Source organism: Sparus aurata, chromosome 22, assembly GCF_900880675.1.
Source record: "Sparus aurata chromosome 22, fSpaAur1.1, whole genome shotgun sequence".
NCBI lineage: Eukaryota > Metazoa > Chordata > Actinopteri > Spariformes > Sparidae > Sparus > Sparus aurata.
In genome coordinates, this window is record NC_044208.1 from 29,777,446 (window position 1) to 29,798,782 (window position 21,337).

At 45.5% G+C, this 21,337-nt stretch overlaps 1 protein-coding gene across 1 annotated transcript in view; it reads left to right on the forward strand.

Moving 5' to 3' along the window:
- The window catches only part of LOC115574089 (NACHT, LRR and PYD domains-containing protein 14-like), a 915,401-nt gene that overhangs the window by 311,073 nt on the left and 582,991 nt on the right, over positions 1-21,337 (forward strand). The window lies entirely within an intron of this gene.

Genomic DNA, 21,337 nt, shown 5'->3' on the forward strand with positions numbered 1-21,337 from the left:
GTTGTCACAAACACAGCTGGGACGTCAAGTAAAAAACATTTTAGTGGTTTTACACTTAAGATGATAAAATGCCTTCTTGAACAGTGGTCTCTGGCTTAGCAGCTGTAATGTTTTTGCTTTATACCAATGTCTCATCAAAATGTCCTGTTGTGTTGCTACAAACAGCAGGAAAATGTCTCAATATCTCATGAAAAACATCCAGTGGTTTCACTCTCACAAATGTTGAAATGCCATCTTGAACAGTGGTCTCCTTCCTGGCAGCTTCCATGTTTTGACTTTGTCCAGAAAATGTCATGTCAAAGATATCTGGTTCTGTCACCACAAAGAACTGGATATCTTGTCGGGACGATTTCCCAAAACCTCACTTAGAATATCCAGTGGCTTCACGCTCACAAATGTTGAAATGCCGTCCTGAACAGTGGTCTCTGGCTTGGTAGCTGTAATTTTTTGGCTTCATCCTAACATCTCGTCAAATATATATAATAGTCCAATTGTTACAGACATGGCTGGAAAATGTCCCAACATCTCCTGAGAAAACATTCAGTGGTTTCATGCTTACAAATGTTGAAACACAGTCTCAAACAGCGGTCTCTGGCTTGGGAGCTCAAATGCTTATATTGTATCATTTTTGCCACAAATACGGCTTGTAAACGTCCCAGTGTCTCATTTAAAATATCCAGTGGCTTCACGCTAACAAAAGTTGAAACACAGTCTCGAACAGCGGTCTCTGGCTTGGCAGCCGTCTCACCTGCTGTCACTCCATCATGTGAAATTGAAATGACACGTGTAAATTCAACCTATCAGAGATCTGCAGAACCAGCATTCTTTTCTGGTCACTGGAATCTAAATCCTCGGACTCAAAGTTCCACACAGACGCCTCAAGACCACATGGAGTCTCCGCCAAACCTCCGGCTGACCTCCAATAGGGAGTCGGTTGTAGTTTCACCTTTCGATCTCAACACCATCTTATCTGCACTTCATTAGCCAATCATAACATTGGGATTTCTCCTTGAGTATGTGGTGAAGTAGCTAATCCACTAATCTCTGGGTGAGAAATGTGAGAGGTCTGTTGTTATTCTGTATCTGCCAGGAGTCAAAGGAGGGAAAACCCAACACAACTCCCACCTCATTTATCACACAGCGTATGGAGATACAGTGGTTTTATAAACACGCACACAAACCACACACCGCTCTGGTTTCACCGGTTTCACTCTCTTGCCGGCCAACATGGATCTGACTCCTGCTGTATCTGGGTGAAGTCTGTGGTTTGGAAGCAGAGCAGCTGAACTGAACTGTGTCTGAGGATGAAGGAGGACCATCGAGGGGTGCTGTGGTGAAACTGCTCTGCAGCCAGCGTTGGGCAAGTTACTTCCAAAATGTTACTGATTACACTACTTTTGAAGTACTTTCACCAAAAAAACACAGAAGTTGGTTTACCCCTCGGGGTAGGGTGAAGCATGTAACAATCATAACTTCACTGACATATTGGCAGCTAACTAGCAGGCTAATACTACATTGTTATTGCCATTTGGTGCGTGACGCTCAGGGTGGGAGGCCCGAATGCTGCTGCTGCGTTCCAGGTTTCATGACGTGTAAATGAAAGGAATCTGCCAGATTGTTGTCACTTGACATCTTCCCGACTGACAGCAAACAAACAACACATTTATTAACCTACTGGCTTCCATTAGGCAACATTAGCATTAGCATTCGAGAGCTTCCTAGCCTACATTACATTTGGTTCACGCTATGTGAAATGACAGATGGACCTTCGGGCTATAAAACAACACATTTTCTAACGTTAGTGTTCAACCACTTCCTAGCTAACATAACTGTGGGACACCTGCTCTACCAAATGAGCTAACGAACACCCCATCTGGCAGTCAAATTATAACAATTTGTCAGATTTACTACGTTTGTAAGACTTGAAACCTGGAACACAGCAGCATGACATCATCGCTGCATTCCAGCCTCCCACCCTGAGCTCGGGGAAAACAGCCGCCATGTAAATTTAGAGTATTGATGACTGGCTGTTGATGAGGGTCGTGAAGAGTTGAATCATTCATGGGGTTATTTGGACTGCTGCCCCTTGAACCTCTACTCTCAAGGGAGAGGAGGCACTTGACTCTTGACACTAAGGATTATGGGTAAAACTTCAGGACTACCCTATGAATATCTTTCATCGCTCTTAACTTTAATCTGCAGGCTGCCTCCTGAAGCACAACACGCTTCACTGACATCTTAATGATTTCACACGTATCTTCAGCGAAAACAAGACATTATAAAGAAGCATCAGTTTGACGAGGTGCTGGCTGATTACTGACACAATACGCTCTTAATTTGAAAATTAACTAAGCGCTGAGAGAGAGAAGAACACGTTGTTTGCCAGACGAGCTCAACTGTCATGATTTATTGACGAGAGACGAGCTGTTTCAGCGGTTACACCAGATTTCTGTGGTTTGGCAACAAACAGACTCTGAATTCCCCTCATCTATCATCCCTGGAACCCGTAAATAAACCAGTTTACATGACTGACAGAAGACCTGGAGAGTTCCTGCACATTAACAAACGGATGATAATAATAACTCACCTCGTGTCTCCCTGATGAAAACTAACTAAGTACATTTATTCAAGGACTGAACTTCTGAGACACATTACATTTATCTCTGGACATCAGATGTTAAAATGCATTCCTGAACAGTGGTCTCTGGCCCGACAGCTGTCATGTTTTGGCTTCATCTCAACATCTTGTGAATGAGTATCTGTTTTTGTCACCACAAAAGCTTCTGAAAAATCCTCCAACATCTCCTAAAAAAGATGTCCAGTGGTTTCATGCTTACAGATGTTGAGACGCTCCCCTGAACAGTGGTCTCTGGCTTGGCAGCTGTCATGTTTTGGCTTTGTCTCGATACGACTTGTCAGAAATATCTGTATTAATGCCACAAACATGGCTGAAAAATCTGGTTAAAATATCCAGTGGTTTCATGCTTACAGATGAGATGCCATCTTGAACAGTGGTCTCTGGCTTGCAACTTCTCCTCTCAAGGTGAAGTGAGGATGTCCTGTCACAGGTTGAGAAAGCATTTCATTAAAGCTCTTTACACTCAGTGCACAGTGCAGGATGTACGTTCATATCCTGAGCGAAGATGGACGAGAGGAAATGTTGGAACCTGAGGAGGAACATTCTCCTCAACCAGGACTTCCTTGATAAAGAGGTTTTTAATCTCAGTGGGACTTTCCTGGTTAAATAAAGGTTGAATAAAAAGAAAAAAAACTTCACCTACAGAACTTTAAATTATGTTACTGTGTTCTGTTTCAAAAAACACAAATGATCACGAAGCAGCTGAAACAGAATCAGCACTGCGTCCCAGGACGACTGGGAGTTAGCTAACGTTACACTGACCAGCAGCTTATTGAACAACAAGAAGTTTTCTTCCAGAGGAAAACGACTTCAACATGATGAACACCAGGCGGATGTGAAGTTGGACCTGAAGCCAGAACCTGCACACAAATCTATCATCTGTGGAGGCAAAATGTAATACTGTTGATGAGAAAACCAAAATAGATGTTTTAAATGTGCAGGCGTGAAACTGCTTCCACCTCCTCAGACTCCTTCACTGCCATCCTCCACCTGTCCACCAGGTGTCCCTGTCACCTGCACACCTGTCTCCACTGTCCCTCATCAGGCCTGCGGTCCACTTCCACTCAGTCCCTGTCAGTCTGTCGTGCTGCTCTCTGCTGATCCATCCAGTCAGTCACTCTGTTTAAATCAGCACCAGGTCTTGTTACTGAACAGATCTCCTGTCAGCTGCTGTCTCACGGAAGCTACAATGTTCTGTCAGACCTGCTGCGTTTATACGACCCGTCTGGAACACACATGAGGAATCTGGTCTGTCAGAGTCAGGAGACTGGACAGTGTGAGCTGGAGACACGTTCTGCCTGTCTGTCTGCTGGTTTCTGTCTGTCTGCTGGTTTCTGCCTGTCTGTCTGTCTGCTGGTTTCTGCCTGTCTGTCTGTCTGCTGGTTTCTGTCTGTCTGTCTGCTGGTTTCTGCCTGTCTGTCTGTCTGCTGGTTTCTGTCTGTCTGTCTGCTGGTTTCTGTCTGTCTGTCTGTCTGCTGGTTTCTGCCTGTCTGTCTGCTGGTTTCTGTCTGTCTGTCTGCTGGTTTCTGCCTGTCTGTCTGTCTGCTGGTTCTGTCTGTCTGTCTGTCTGTTGGTTTCTGTCTGCTGGTTTCTGCCTGTCTGTCTGCTGGTTTCTGTCTGTCTGTCTGCTGGTTTCTGTCTGTCTGTCTGCTGGTTTCTGTCTGTCTGTCTGCTGGTTTCTGCCTGTCTGTCTGCTGGTTTCTGTCTGTCTGTCTGTCTGCTGGTTTCTGCCTGTCTGTGTGTTTACCTGCGTGCTGTCTGCACACCTGAGCTGTTGTGTTGTTGGTGTGAGACCGCTGTTTTCAACATTGGTAAGCGTGAAACCACTGAATGTTTTCAAAGAGACGTCAGAAGTTTTTCTAGCCGTGATTGTGGCAACAAAAGCCGGTGAGACGACTACAAGCAAGAGACCACTGTTCCAGACTGTGTCAACATTTCAACACAAGCGTGAAACCACTGGACAGTTTTTGTGGTGACAAAACCGGAAATGTCTGACAAGATGTATCAGGACAAAGCTAATAGCTAACAGCTAACAATTAACAGCTATAATGTATCCCAAACCCGATACTTGACAGCTGCCGACCAGAGACCACTGTTCAAGAAGGCATTTTAACATTTGTTAGCGTGACACCACTGGATGTTTCTAACAAGACGTGTTGATATCATCCAGTTTATCATCCAACTTTATTTTAAAGTAAAATGTATCTTTGGTTTGCAGAGATGTGAGATGCCACATTTATTCTGGGGATTCTGTGTGCTGCCCCGGCAGCTCAGTCAGCAGGCCCATGTTACTGGTTCTGACATCAGATAAACATATAGAACTTATGGATCTGTGTATGACAGTATTACACACATTAATGTTTGAGGGCCGTGAAATTCAGAGAGGTTTCAGGGGGGGAAACCTGAACCGGAGGGCGATGGGAGAAAACTGTGTTGGCCAGTCAGCGATTTCCACTCCGGTATCAGATGAGACGAAGGCCAATAAAGACAGCTTAATGCTGGCATGCATGCTTCACACTGAGCTGTATGTATGTGTGTGGACTCACGGCCAGAATATATACAATATATAATGAACTGCAGGAATCTGGAGCAAGAACAAGATTTACTCTCAGATCACCTCTCCTCCTCCTCCTCCTCCTCCTCCTCCTCTTCCCATCATCACATATCACCAACTCTCATCTCCGTTTCTTGCTTCGTTTGACGCTGATGAGAAACAGGCGCGGTCCGTCACCAGAGGTTCAGTCTGACACATTCAAAAACAGCAAACCGAGCAGCAGACTCGCTTCTCATAAAACAGGGATGAAGGCAGGGGGGAGAGGGGGGAGGAGGGGTGAGGTTGACCAAACATCAGAGCTCATAAAGTCGTATATATCGTGATATAAAGTGCGGTCGGAAGGAAGGGAAGGAGGGAGGGAGGGATGAGGAGGGAGGAGAGGAGAGGAGAGGAGGAGGGTTACACAGTCCATTCCTGAGCTGAATGTACGGAGGTGTGTTTTATACCACTGCAGCTCCGGAGACGAGGACGAGCTAACAAATCATACAGAAACATGAGACGAATCACAATTAATCTGCTTATTTAGATAGATAGATAGATAGATAGATAGATAGATAGATAGATAGATAAGCTTTATTTTCAGACTCAAGGTCCATACAAAAAATAAAAGCAAGACACACAGTACAAAAGGATTAAGAAACACACAATAAAATTATTTTAAAAAACATAATAATCTAATGACTCATTTTTAAAAGACACTTATACCAGTGCCCCCAAAACTGAGAACAACATTTAAAGGGATATTCCGGCGTAAATTGAATCCATGGTCTAACACACCGTGACACTGAGTAAGACCCCCCTCCAGAGATCAAGTTTGCAGACCGCTAGCTTACGTAGTTTTAGCAACCTCAGAAAAGACCGCATGATAACAATACACCGCAGTCTGTCATCAACAAGAAACCGCCATCAAAAAGTCACTCATAGCCTCAAATAATGCTCAGAACAGCACCAAACTGCAGCAGCAGTACAAACAGGGTCTCAGCACATAGTTTGAGGCGTCAACCATCTGCTAGCTTAGCTGGATTTCTATTGAATAGACAACACAACTCACCACTCTCCTGCAGCAGCGTGCTCGTTGTGATGAAGCCCTGACGAGTCGATTACCGAGTGCGATTAGAAATGTTCAATTCCGTTCTTTTCCCTGTCCGCTCTTGATAATAACTGTTATAAACTGGTAGGTAAGACACATATGAACTTTGATTGCATTTCCATGGAGTAATAATCAGACATTTTTATCCTTGAGCTGCGGCTGCACTCGGTAATGAACTCGTCAGGGCTTCCCCACAACGAGCACGCTGCTGCAGGAGAGTGGTGAGTTGTGTTGTCTATTCAATAGAAATCCAGCTAAGCTAGCAGATGTTTGATGCCTCAAACTAAGTGCTCAGACCCTGTTTGTAGAGATGCACTGATCGATCGGCAACCGATCGCAATCGGCCGATAATGCTCCTATCGGTTTTGATCGGAGTTCTCAAAATAGATCAAATCAGGCCGATCAGATGACGTTTCAATATAGAGACAGTGCACTGACTGCATGCAGGGAGGGAATTTCACGGCATTGCCCCGCACTTTGGCCTTGATGCAGCGTGAAAAAAACCTCACCGTACGGCCACAGTGGCCTTTGTGCCCCTGGCCCGGTCAGCGTAGCGAGCTTGCCTTTAATTACAGCCACCTGAGTGCACAGTAGTCACTCACAGTAACTTCAGTGAGTCCGCTGTTCGCACAGGTGGAGTCTCATCATCACGATGATCTCACGTGAAAGCCTCTCAAACAGCAGCAGCGTCTCAAAGCAGAAGAACAAAACTTACAGCACAGCGAGCGAGCACAGCCGGTTTGATATGATACGTAACTGATTTATGTGGCAGGATTTAGTCCGGTAAAGTTGGAAATATATTCACAGATTACACAGATACATAGAACTTAATTCGAATAACGTATAAGTGAAACCTTGTTAAAACACAAACAACGAGCTACAACCGTATTTTCATCTAAACGAGCGTCTGGACATCAACTCTGGTCTGTATGGTCAGCCAGCTGTGAGACGAGGGCGCAGGGACCGTCTACAAAGTGTAACACTGAAAAGAGAAACTACAAAAAATATTCAATAACTTCACTATTATTCAGAGTGTAGTGTCACCAAAATCACTCCACACATCAGTGGACTCCTGCTGGTTATTCTACATTTTTTTGTTTGGAAAAAATGTGCTTTGCCATAATTTTGGGGAATTTCTATTTGGGAGAAATATTCAATAACACTAATATTCAGTGAGGTGTCACAAAACTCACCTCACCCTAACCCTACTTAACAAAAACTACTTTCTAATGTAACTTTAACTTGATTTTGGTATAAAAAATGTTTTAATACTCAATCCATGTCTTATTATAAATTAGGATGTTATGGTATCAGTCTGAAAGGTAAATCAACACATTTTACTCAGTGGTCTTTGTGCCCTGTCATGTGGCCTTGGTGCCCCTGAAAAAAAAAAGTGAAGGCCAAATGGATTTGCCCCTAAAATGACAAAATTCCCTCCCTGACTGCATTCCCATCAGGATCGGCAGATACTGCTTTCAGTGATCGGTGATCGGCCCCAGAAATCCTGATCGGTGCATCTCTACCTATTTGTACTGCTGCTGAAGTTTGGTGCTGTTCTGAGCATTATTTGTGGTTTTTTGATGGTGGTTTGTTGGTGGAGGCGTATACTGCAGTGTATTGTTATCGTGCGGTCTTTTCAGAGGTTGCTAAAACTACGTAAACTAGCGGTCTGCTAACGTGATCTCTCGGGGGTGTTAATCATACTGATATAATCTAATCATACTGTTAGATTATATCCAGTATGATTCATGTCCAGGCTTAAATACTTTTGTTGAAGATGTGCGCTGATGTTTTACAGTTAATTTACTCCTTTACTATCGTATCATGCTAAAGTAATATTAGCGAGGACAGAACTGAATGATAACAGAAGCTAATGGGGTCTCAAATAGGTTGTTTTACCTTGTCTGTCCTCCGGATGTTCACCTTCTGTCGTCTTTTCAGTTCAGTGCAAACTATTTGTCAGATTCGCTTCCTGAAACACAGCAGTTGGATATTTTGTCAGCAGGAAGGGGCTGCAGTGTGATCACGGTCTACGGAGGCTTCTTTGGCATTCTGGGTAAAAAACAGCGGCCTTTCTTCACTGAAGGATTGTGGGAGCAGACGGAGGCTCTGACATGCAAACAGCTGATGACTGCAGATCAACACGGATTAAGGTTTAAACATCTGATGAAAACTGTGATTACATATTTTAATATCAGTGTGAGTCATTCATCTGCACAGTTTGACGTGTCTGCCAGCTGCTCTGACAAACAAATGACTTCACCGATGACCAGATGGATTCTGGGTAATGGCGGCCTTGGATCATGTTGTCCTTCTCTGGTTGGAAACCTGGATGAAGCTGGGTGTTCCGGGTCTGCGGGCCTCAGCAGAACCTGCTGCTGGTCAGTGGATCACTGAAAACAACGAGGACTGTTCAGCTGTCAGAGCGTCCTGTCGTCTCCAGCTGCTCTGATTTATTCATCATTTCATGTCTTTAAGCGATGACATCTGGTGTGATGGTTGAATAAAGGCGGGCTGTAACTGCTCTCTCTTCCTTTACACATTAAATCAATACATTGGCAGTGAATCACATCACACTGTGATGACGCCTCGTTGTGTTTTAACCAGTCCCTGATGTGCACCTGCCGAGCGTCTGAGACTCAGACGGAACAAATGACATTTTCAGTAATTGTGAAGTTTGTGTTCTGCTTTGACTCACTCTGTGTGTGGTTCATCCTCAGTGTTCTCAGCATCCATCCTTTGCCTCTGAGCGCTTACTAATCATCCTCTTAATGGAGCTTAAACCCGCCTTCAAACTAAACACGAGGTGGAACACACTAATAAGAACCAGGTCTTTGTTTTCTCTTGGCTCCGGCTCTGATGTGAGCTCACACATCCTCCAATTATTACTTCTAGTTTGTGAACAACAGGTGAAACTGAATCACAGTAAGTCTAGAGACACGATAAGTCAGCAGCAGATAGTCAATGTTTAACAATTCTGTATCGTACCTGCAACTGGACTCCTGGAAGACGTTTCACCTCTCGTCCAAGAGGCTTCCTCACTTCTAACTAACTGGAGGCGCTGCAGGCTTTTAAACTCTGTGTGGGAGTTTCCTTACAGAGTCTTTAAGGACACGTGTGAGCTCTGAGTTTCAGAGTCTTTAGAGCCGCTTGTGGGTCGTTGACCCAACCTGCCTTCATGTGGGTTTCCCAGGCCAGGTGAGCCCAGGTGGGAATGGTTGTTAAAGGGATATTCCGGTGTAAGTTTAATCCATGGTCTAACACACCGTGAAACTGTGTTAGACTCCCTCTCGAGAGATCAAGTTAGCAGACCGCTAATTTACGGAGTTTTATCAACCTCAGAAACGACCGCACGACAACAATACACTGCAGTAAATGGATCCAAATATAAACCGCCACCAAAACGCCACAAATAATGCTCAGAACAGCACCAAACTTCAGCAACAGTACAAATAGGGTCTCAGCACATAGTCCGGGGCATCTAACCTCCGCTAGCTTAGCTGGATTTGTACTGAAAAGCTGACTAAATTTACCACTCTTCTGCAGCAGCTTCCTGTTGACGGGAAGTCCCGACGAGTCGATTACCGAGTGCAGTAGAGTTCCGCGGCTCATGGATGAAAATGTATGATTATGACTCCATGGAAAAGCAATCAAAGTTCATATGTGTCTTACCTGCCAGTTTATAACAGTTATTATCGAGAGCGGACAGGGAAAAGAACAGAATTGAGCATTTCTAACCGCACTCGGTAATCGTCGCGTCGGGACTTCCCCGACCCGGAAGCTGATGGAGGAGAGTTGAAATCTGTTTTTAGCTTCACAATAGAAATCCAGCTAAGCTAGCGGAGGTTAGATGCCCCGGACTATGTGCTGAGACCCTATTTGTACTGTTGCTGAAGTTTGGTGCTGTTCTGAGCATTATTTGTGGCTTTTTGGTGGCGGTTTATATTTGGATCCATTTACTGCAGTGTATTGTTGTCGTGCGGTCGTTTCTGAGGATGATAAAACTCCGTAAATTAGCGGTCTGCTAACTTGATCTCTCCAGAGGGAGTCTAACACAGTTTCACAGTGATTTAGAACATGGATTAAACTTACACAGGAATATCCCTTTAAGCTGTCTGGGGAGAGAACTCAGTACTGTGTTGCAGCTGGGTGATGAATAAAGTCGTAGGCCAGCTCCTCTGTTCACAGACTTAACTAGTAATATGCTGCACTTTGACAGTAACTCGTGGAGTAAGAACACCTTCAGCTGTGTCACATGATAATACGGCTGCCTCAGCGCCGCTGGGTGTGCAGTTTAGGTGGGAGCCAGTTTTCAGGGACTGAACCGATGTTCTGGTCCATGATGAGCTCATGGAGCAGAGAGCGTGGGGATCCCCTCTCCTCCTCCAGGAGCTCGCACGCCATCACTGAGCAGAAACCAGCCTCTCACTCCTCCAGAGTCTCAGAGTCTCTGACATTTAGTTGTTGATGTCAGAACTCAGGCGGGTCCATCGGTTAGATCAACCATTAAATCTCTCACTTTATACGTAAACCGGCTGTTTGTGGGCGTGTTTAAAGACAAACGTATGCAGGGTTTTATAAATCTGCACGTCTCCTGTTTTATGTGAACACAGATTTCTACACCTGAATATAAAACAATGAGTTTTATATTTCTGGCCCCAGCAGCCGGTGACGACAGCGTGTAGAGCCGGAGCAGTTTCACATGGAACTGAGGATCCATTTGGACTGAACCAGACGTGACAGTGGACACAAACCAACTCTGTTTTAGTTTGTGTCCAGTTTAATGACTCCAGTTTTACGATGAGTTAACGAGGAGATTGAACTGACAGAGGAAGTTGAGATCAGACGGTGGGCGTTTGTATTTGTCTGTTTCGTAATGAAAACAGGTTTATTTAGTTTGTTTATTAAGCGAACAGCCGCCGGCCTCCTCGGCGCTCCTCTGACTCCGTGTTGTTACGTACTGGCTCTGTGTTTCAGTATCAGCAGCCCTCAGACTGAGGGGGTGGAGGTGGGTTGAGGGTTGTGGGTTGAGGGTTTAGGTGGGTGTTTGGCATGCAGAGGGCAGGAGGTGTGTAGGAGGGGAGGCTTCAGAGCAGACCGTCAGATGTGGTGCGTTCTCCAGCAGAATCCCACCGGCTCACGACTGAAACGCAGCAACAACAAAGCTAGAAACCAGGCAGGAGCTTCCTGGATCGAGGCGACCTCAGTGTAGCACCGCGGGGTAATTACAGCGGCCCAGATGCAGCGGTCAGCCTGCCCAGACGACCACAGACCTGTTTTGAACACTGTGGCGCATGTTTTCCTGCGTGCCTGCGTGAATATGTGCTCCCCATTATTCAAATGAAAGGATGATCTCTGGAGACGATGATCTCTGTTCGGTAGCTGAGAAGAAAAGCATTTTTTACGGCGAGCGCCATCTGTTTGAGCCTCGAGGGAGCTCACTGTGTTCCATCATGCACGCCGAACATTCATCACTGAGAGTAATTGGCAGCACTTTCTCTCCCTAATTCCTCGGCCTGACCTGGAACATGTGGGGAGGTTTTCCCTGCGACGGAGAGAAAACGGTCCGACGACAGAATGAGATCCAGTAACAAAGCAGCAGACGGCGAGAGACGCCCGGCAGAATCAGAACCGTCGTGGACTTTACTGTATGTTCCAAAGCTCCCCGAGGACGACCGCGACACACATCTGTCCCCGAGCACCACCTTCACATCCGCCTCCTGTGGTTCTACGCCTAGATGCAAATGATTGCGAGTTAATTGAACTTTCTTCATCTCGCTGAAGATCAAACGTCTCCCTCCTCGCTCAGGAATGTTGATCCGGTCTTTGACTGGTGGACAGTAAATATGAGGAGGATTTGCAGGCAGAATTAGGTGGTTCTCATACTCGGACCAATCGGGAGGTTCTGGTCACGGGAGCTCAGAACATCCGTTTTTGTGTTTTAGTCCAAAATCAGCCTGCAGTCTTAGCACCAGCCTGCCTGCCTGTCTGCAGTGAGGTCATGTCCTGGAAAACAATCTGTAGAAAGAGACAGAACCTGTCCGGTAACTACGGCTCGTTTTTAGTGTTTCTCAGCTGCTAAAACAAGTGAAAGAGACGTTAAAGCTTCGACCTCGATGCTTTAGAAGCTTCAAATCAGAGAGAGGCTCAAACTTTTCTGCTGTTATGTGTACATGCAGAGATGTTCAGGCAGACGGCGAGGATAGCTGATCCAAAATACTAAAAACAAGCCGTCAACTATTGCAGCGTTGGTTCATTTTAAACTTAAATATCAAAGACTTTGCTCCTTTTATGCATTACAGGAACTTCAGTACCAGTCGCGTTCGCGTGTTCATGAAAATAATCCAAGATGTCTCCCAGCGTGTCCTGGTGCATCCCGCCGCTCCGGTTACCTCTGTTATTTACAGCTGTTTGTGCTCTGAAGGCCAGAGCACGCTCCGGTTCTGTCTTGAATCGTTTCACTCGTTCTCATGTGACTGAAAAAAAAAAAAAAGAAACGGCCCGCAGTGAAGGAGAGGTGTTTAATGGCAGCTCGAGCTGAACCGTTTAGCCTCTGTAACACAAGGAGATAATGATGATGAGTAATTACTGGTTGAAAGCTTCAACCCTGACCCGCCCTGCAACCCTCTATCCTCCCCTGACCCTCACACCTCACCCCCTCCTGGGATCTATCAGCGGGCCAGAAGTCCAGAACATCAGCCATCGTACGAGGGACAGATGTGAGTGTAGGGAGGGTTTCTCCTGATTACAACCACTGAGCCTGTTACACTGTAAAAACTCAGTTAACAGGACATTAATTAATGCCACAAACAGACGATCAGTGTAATCTTCACTTAATGCTGATGATTCTCCCGTCACATGAACAACATCATGTGTTTGAGAATGTGATGTTGGTATTCTACATTCTTTTGCATTGTCTACAAATCCAAATCTCCTGTGCTAACAATGTCAACTCAAACACTTTCCTCACTCCCAGTCTTGACCGCTAGCTGCATGGCTACAGTTAGCAGCAGTTAGCGGTGACTTGATTTGAGTGTGATTTCAACAGGCGGACAATTGTTGCATTTATCTCCATTAAATACCAGAACGTTGTATTAAATCTTGACACAGTCGTGGAGACGGAGGCTCGTTCGGTCTTATAAAAGCTGCTCATCAGCGATCTGAAGCCAACAGATCTCGACCTCCCGGCTGTGAAAACATCTGGATCTTCCACGTTTTGCGGCTCATTGAGCGCGTGCACTGGAGACGTCTGGTTCAGCACCCGGATAACGTGATGAAATGATTTAATTGCGCGGCTCTTCTGGACTATCTTTGCTGCTCTCAGCAGAGTCGGTGGGTGTTGACGGACGAGGGAGCAGAACTGCAGCTAGACGTTGGCGCCACCAGTGGAGTTCTGGAGTTCGTTAGTTAATCTACATTCATTAACACTGATTTTTTTCTTTCGGCTTCCAGTGAATATTTCTATTTTAACGGCTGCTTAGATTGATTGGAACCTCCTGAACCATCACAAGACAATCCCAGGTTTTCTGAGTTGAAACACGATCTTCTTTGTTTCACCATAAACACGGCGTGTAGGATTAAAATGAACCCTGGAAATGTTAAAGTTTCAACACATCTGTGGTTCTGCAGAAGCGTACGCTGCCAACATCTAATCTGACGATTGAGTTGTGATTTTGGAATTTGAGCGAGCAACAAGCGGCGAGGTGTCGACTTCCCACAGTGCATTTTGGTAAAATTCCCCAGATAGCCGTCCGTCTTAGAGTGAAAACAGAACACAGAGAATTAAATCGTACTCCGGAGCTTCACTAACTCCACCACGGAGGATTTGTTTTCACCCGTGTCCGTTGGTTTGGCCAGAACAGACCTTGTTAACTTTTGGTGCAGATCTGGATAAAAGGACAGATCCAGAATTCTGACATATTAATGTAGAATCCCCATGAAACAGAAGCCACAGAGTGATACTGCTCCAGAGAAAACAGTCTGGTAGGGAGGGACTCGTGCAGGATGTTGGCTGGTATCTACAGTAGCCAATGGCGTTACAACATCTAAGCAAATGTATTAAACACTGTATTGTGTACTACAGTTTTACACAACAGCAGACTGAACCGAGGGGACGTTAAAACAGCGCTTTATCATTCAGCTCTGGATTTATTATCCAAGTTTGTTCTCGTATATCGTTGGCTGAAACAAACAGTCATTGAGTGTTTGGCAGACTCGGACCGTGAGCTGTGGTTCAGTCGGTCCCTGAGCGACCCGGGAAAAGATCTCCAACCAACACTAAATCACACGAGGTACGTCTGTCTCAATCCTTCAGGGAAACTGCCATCAGGACGAGTCTGTAATAAATCTGATGTGTTTGAACTCTTGCTCTCTGAGAGCGCGGCGCTGTCGGACGATTCATCACGATGCTGCGTGGAGCAGAAATACCAGAGGACGTATGTAACCAATACCATCACCGTGTCTACGTTACGTTAAAGCCTCGCTGTGACCTGGGATCTCTGCTCCCACTGGAGTTATCCAGACCGACAGGTATAAGCTCTCGCTGCAAAGGGATCACAGACCGTTAAACACCTGAGAACAACTTAATCCTGCGGACGTTTAAAAACAGACGGAGGACAAGAGTTTCACTGGCGGACAGAACCGCTCAGGGACCGTTTGATTTACAGGGAAATGTTCTGGTGTTATAATTCTACAGCGATCGACAACCTCCACGCCTGAGAAACAAAGCCAATGTGGGAGTACCGTATATAGTTAGTACAGTCAGCTACAAAAAACGGTTACGGTCTCTGTAGCTAATATATTCCTTCATGAAATGTTTTCGCCCGTGTACATTAAGGGCGTGGCTGCTTTGAGTGACAGCTAGCTTCATGCAGCCTGTTCGGCTAATTCCAGACTCTGAACTTGATCTTGTGGTGTTGATGCCTTTTGGAGAATTTTGAGTGCAAATATCAGATGTATAATTTGTCTTTCTCTGCGGTTAATTGGACCAACAGACGGGAGGGGAGGGACAGACGCCGGCTTTTTTGATTAACGAGCGACCCTGTTGGCATTAAACCAAGATGGCTGCTGGAGCCAGCGAGCTCTGGAGGACCAGGAGTCGATGAGAACAACGTTTGTAGGTTTTCTACTTTTGGGACTAAAGCGTGGATTCATCCTCACCTTCACCAAACGTAACGGACAGCTGACATCATCTGTAACGTACCGTAGTTCTGTCTTAGTGGAAGCGAGATGTACTTTAGTCTACTCAACATGCGGCGAGGAGACGGGAAAAGACGCTGCAGGATATTCTGTCTGTCTGGGGTTAAACTGGGTCAGAACCTGTGGGAGGCGCCTGTCTGTCCACTCTTTAACGATGCAGCTATCTCATGATTACACATTAGTCTTATATTGTATCTTGTTGAGTTTTTTGGGCAGAACTTCTGCTAGAAAGGTCCTTTTTTATGTCCAAGTTAAGAGTTAAGTCCAGAAGATTTAAAGTCTGGAGCTCTTTTTGTTTCAGAGTTATCTAGTGTGATCCATGTTTTCTTTTCTTATTCCAACTCTGTCACTTTTGGTTTCTTCACAGTTTTATGTAAGGCGTAACTTCAGCTACAAAGTTTTCAGAGTTATGATATCGGCCCCAAAGAAAACGTGTCTGTTGCCAGTTTAATTAGAATTTCTGATGTTGAATAATGAAATAATAACTGAAAAATAAATAAATACTCAGTGCTGTCTGTTGGTTCTGTCTGTTGGTTCTGTCTGTTGGTTCTGTCTGTCGGTGCTGTCTGTTGGTTCTGTCTGTTGGTTCTGTCTGTTGGTTCTGTCTGTTGGTGCTGTCTGTTGGTTCTGTCTGTTGGTGCTGTCTGTTGGTTCTGTCTGTTGGTGCTGTCTGTTGGTGCTGTATGTTGGTTCTGTCTGTTGGTTCTGTCTGTTGGTGCTGTCTGTTGGTTCTGTCTGTCGGTGCTGTCTGTCGGTTCTGTCTGTCGGTTCTGGTAGTCAGTGCTGTCTGTTGGTTCTGTCTGTTGGTTCTGTCTGTCGGTTCTGGTTGTCAGTGCTGTCTGTTGGTGCTGTCTGTTGGTTCTGTCTGTCGGTGCTGTCTGTCGGTTCTGTCTGTCGGTTCTGGTAGTCAGTGCTGTCTGTCGGTGCTGTATGTCGGTTCTGTCTGTTGGTTCTGTCTGTCGGTGCTGTCTGTCGGTTCTGTCTGTCGGTTCTGGTAGTCAGTGCTGTCTGTTGGTTCTGTCTGTTGGTTCTGTCTGTCGGTTCTGGTTGTCAGTGCTGTCTGTTGGTGCTGTCTGTTGGTTCTGTCTGTCGGTGCTGTCTGTCGGTTCTGTCTGTCGGTTCTGGTAGTCAGTGCTGTCTGTCGGTGCTGTATGTCGGTTCTGTCTGTTGGTTCTGTCTGTTGGTTCTGTCTGTCGGTTCTGTCTGTCGGTTCTGGTTGTCAGTGCTGTCTGTTGGTGCTGTCTGTTGGTTCTGTCTGTCGGTGCTGTCTGTCGGTTCTGTCTGTCGGTTCTGGTAGTCAGTGCTGTCTGTTGGTGCTGTATGTTGGTTCTGTCTGTTGGTTCTGTCTGTCGGTGCTGTCTGTCGGTTCTGTCTGTCGGTTCTGGTTGTCAGTGCTGTCTGTTGGTGCTGTCTGTTGGTTCTGTCTGTCGGTGCTGTCTGTCGGTTCTGTCTGTCGGTTCTGGTAGTCAGTGCTGTCTGTTGGTGCTGTATGTTGGTTCTGTCTGTTGGTGCTGTCTGTTGGTGCTGTATGTCGGTTCTGTCTGTTGGTTCTGTCTGTTGGTTCTGTCTGTCGGTTCTGTCTGTCGGTTCTGGTTGTCAGTGCTGTCTGTTGGTGCTGTCTGTTGGTTCTGTCTGTCGGTGCTGTCTGTCGGTTCTGTCTGTCGGTTCTGGTAGTCAGTGCTGTCTGTTGGTGCTGTATGTTGGTTCTGTCTGTTGGTGCTGTCTGTTGGTGCTGTATGTCGGTTCTGTCTGTCGGTGCTGTCTGTCGGTTCTGTCTGTCGGTTCTGGTAGTCAGTGCTGTCTGTTGGTGCTGTCTGTTGGTTCTGTCTGTTGGTTCTGTCTGTTGGTTCTGTCTGTCGGTGCTGTCTGTCGGTTCTGTCTGTCGGTTCTGGTAGTCAGTGCTGTCTGTTGGTGCTGGTAGTCGGTGCTGTCTGTTGGTTCTGTCTGTTGGTTCTGTCTGTTGGTGCTGTCTGTTGGTTCTGTCTGTTGGTTCTGTCTGTCGGTGCTGTCTGTTGGTGCTGTCTGTTGGTGCTGTCTGTCGGTTCTGTCTGTCGGTTCTGTATGTTGGTGCTGTCTGTTGGTTCTGTCTGTTGGTTCTGTGCGGGCTGACGTGAACGTCTTCAGTCGTTATTCTTGCAGGTTGGGTAATAAAGTGCTGGACATCATAAAACTGTGATGGCATGAGATGAAAAGTCAGCAGGATTCCTTCCTTTGAGGATCATAAATATCTGTACAAAATGAATCCGTCCAAGTGTTTTTGTTAGATATTTCAGTCTGGACCGACTCGGCCTCGTCACCAGAACCCTTAACGAGACAACTTTTATGACTTCTGTGAGCCTTCTCTCCTTTTGATGTCGGGTGATGATGCTCTGGCTCATCGCCGGCCTCTCTGTGACACGACCTTCCTCTCGCTCTGCATGTGAAGCGGCTTCCCGGGCAGTGGAACATGCTGACATGTGTTGGCTCTGCAGGCTGAATCACTGCTGGTTTGAGTTTGGCTGCGGAGGGGAATATAAACCGCTGCCTGCTGCTTGTGATCACACATATTTTAAACTCAACATTCCAGTAAACGGTTATGAAATCCATACATAACTCTGACTGAGCCCCCGTCTGAGCCTGGATCAGCTTTCTCTGTCGGTATGTTCTGATTCATGTTATCAGATATATTATTCTGAATATTCTCTTCATCATTTGTGATGGTCTGACTCCTCCACCTCCTCCACCTCCCCTCATTATCTCACCTCCACCTCCTCTATAATTGCTCCGTGTCTCGGGGCAACAGGAGCCCGACAGGCTGTTGTTTCCAGATTTCTTCTCCTCTCTAATTATCTCGCCTGACGACCTGAAGAGAAGTCAAGCAGCTGGCTAAATGACGTGCAGACACTCGCACAAACACAAACATACTTTCTAAATTGTTCATTTGTGCCCACAGAGAGATTAAACGTCTCAGTCAGCGCCTGCAGAGACAACATCACCTCCACAAAGCCTCAAAGTGTTCTTCACAATTTAGATTTAAATCAAGAGTAAATATAAAAAATACACACATATATACTAAATACTATATATACTATAAAAGCTGGTATTTATTTTCTTCAAAACATTATTAAGTAACTTATATAAAGTATAAAACCAGTTGACTCACATGGCGTCTACGTTTCGTTAGCATCGACCATGTTAGCTACCGTTAGCAGCGTTGGATAGTCGACCACACGAGGGGCAGATGACTGTCTGATCGTTCAATAAGACATTTAACAGCTCCTCAGGTCTCTCTTTAGTTTTTATACATGAAGAAGAATAAGAGAGTTACGTACGGTAACTATTCCTGGATGAAGAAAAGCCGCCTCGTCTGCACTCATACACATATTTCCTCCGTTTAAAGAAGAATATCCAGTTTTCATCTACTTCGTTTTTACATTTATAGTTTTGAAGGAACAGACTTTGTGTTTAGGAAACATTCAGGAACTTCTCCATCGTTAACCACAGTGAATCCTAACGATCACATTTCATCAGAGATTCCATTTCAACATAAAACTGAAGTTTGTGAAGTTTAATCTTAAAGATTCCTCAACATGAACACGATCTTTCACTTTTAAACGAGTGCTGTAGATATTTCACTGCGTACGCTGCTGCAGACCTGAGTTGCAGTTCCTGTTTTTATGAGCAGTAATCAGTCTTTCCCTGAACTCAACCACTCTTTAGTCAGCTAACCCCAACGGTACCTTAAATACACTTTACTTGACCGCCACAGTCTTTCAGTGAACCATGGCTGTCATCTGTAAAAGACAGAAGCTCTGTGGACTTCCCAACACGTTGAGCCTCCGAGCTTGAATGACTTGTTTTGGGTTGGACTCCTCCAGCGAGGACGTTGTGTCTGCTGCGCCTCCTCCTGTCACGGTGGTGAGAATCACTTCCTCCACACACAGATTGCTATTTACCCTTCAGGACGCCACGCTCCTTTCAGGACATTTCACGAGATCTGGTGGAGCAATTTTGGGGAAACCCGACCAGAAGGCTGTTTATGGCGCTCACCGTGGTATCTGCCTCCCAGATGTTCGGATTGTCCTCGTTAACCTCTTTATGAATCTGGTCTACCACAACGGCCTCTCCTCGGTTAGACTGAGAGAACGACCGCGAGACAACTTCCCCCTAAACTGGGCCAAATAAAGACAGACAGAAACAGGGTCCACCTTCTGCGGTTCTGTCAGGTTCCTGCTCAGTGTACAGTACTTTGTTCCAGATGACTTCAGAACTCTTAGCGAGCGCAGGCAACTCCTCATCGATCTGCTCCAAAACAAATACGCTGAGAATGAGCTGCTGCAGTCGTGTGGAGGCTGAGAAGCGCTCGCTGACGTGATGGATGGAGGACAGAAATACTTTGTACTTTTAATTCATCAGAATCATTTTACTGGATTAAACACATCAAGATGTTAAAAACACAACAACACCAGAGTGTTTTTTCAGCATTCAATCATCAGATCCTTTAAGGGTTTTTCCTTTTTTTGGTAAAGTAGTTAAAAGCCAAAGTAACTCCCATCAACTGGAATGGTACCCAGTAGAGCGCATACCTCCACCGAGGCACAACGGGTCCCTGGTGTCGATTTCACACTAATGAACATGTTGGAAAAACTAAAGAAAAATCTCACAATGTGGACGAAAGTGAGAAAACATTCCCGGATCCGTCCCTCAGCGGGTTCTGTTCTGGGCCGAGACCCGTCCTCCATCCAAGTCTGGTGGAAATGTGTCCTGATGACAAACCAACAGAAGCTCCTTCTGTCAGCTGACCAGGTGGAAACTGTAGTGTTGGACCAGCAGCCTGATGAAGTTCAGGCCCGTCAGAACCAATCAAACTATGACAAACATGTTGGAGTGAGAGTTGAACAGTCGAGGAGATATTTACCTCCTGCTGTGTTGGTTTGTTTTGTCTCAAAAAACTACTGAACACATTTATCAGACTTGGATGGAGGACGAGTCGCAGCCCGAACTTTAATCTGGTGATCCTTCATCACAGTTAAACAGTTACGGGTGGTTTTGGCTTCCCAGTTTGATATTTGATTAGATCTGATTGAATTAAAGGGAACTGTTGAGCCTTGGCAGAGGTATACGCTCTACTGAGTGCTAGTCTAGTTTAATATATCACAGCAACGTGATGGAAACAGATCTCTCTGCAGCGATCATCAGGGCAGATAATCGTCTGATCATCTCAGTGAGTTTTCTGTCAGACTGCAGATGAACTCAGTATTGATCGATCAGGAGTCTCTGGGCTGAACATTGATCATACAGCCTGAAGACTTTCTGTTTCCAAACACAATTCTCAGATCCAAACAGTTAGCGATCAGTGAAAAGCCTTTAGCATGTTTTAACCTGTCACTGATGTTCAGCGTCATTTTGAAGCCAGAAAACCTCAACAGATACTCAGACTGTGTTGAGGAGCCCAGAGAGACTTCAGGACTGAGTGGATTGGGGATAAAACAATTGAATCATTTCTCTTCCAGACTTTCTAAATGTTATCGGACAGAAACCAGCAGCCTCGTTCACATTAGCCGTGTTTCCATGAGGCACTGTGGAGAATATCACATTAGAACGTTTATGGAAACAGCAACATTTTTAAAAAACATTCGCTTATTTTGTTTTTTGTCTTTTGTGAATTAGTTGATGAACAAAATGATCAATGGAAGCAGATTTGCTGAATAAACACTGACGTAGCGAGAATTCATCCACATCCACGCGTCACGTAGCCACGAAGCTAACCCCGCGTCCTCCTCTGACCAAGTTACAGTTCATAGAAATACAGTTGATATTTTATGGAAACATGCTCATGAAGCTTATGGGCCTGAGTGTGTCTCGTGACGATGTAATT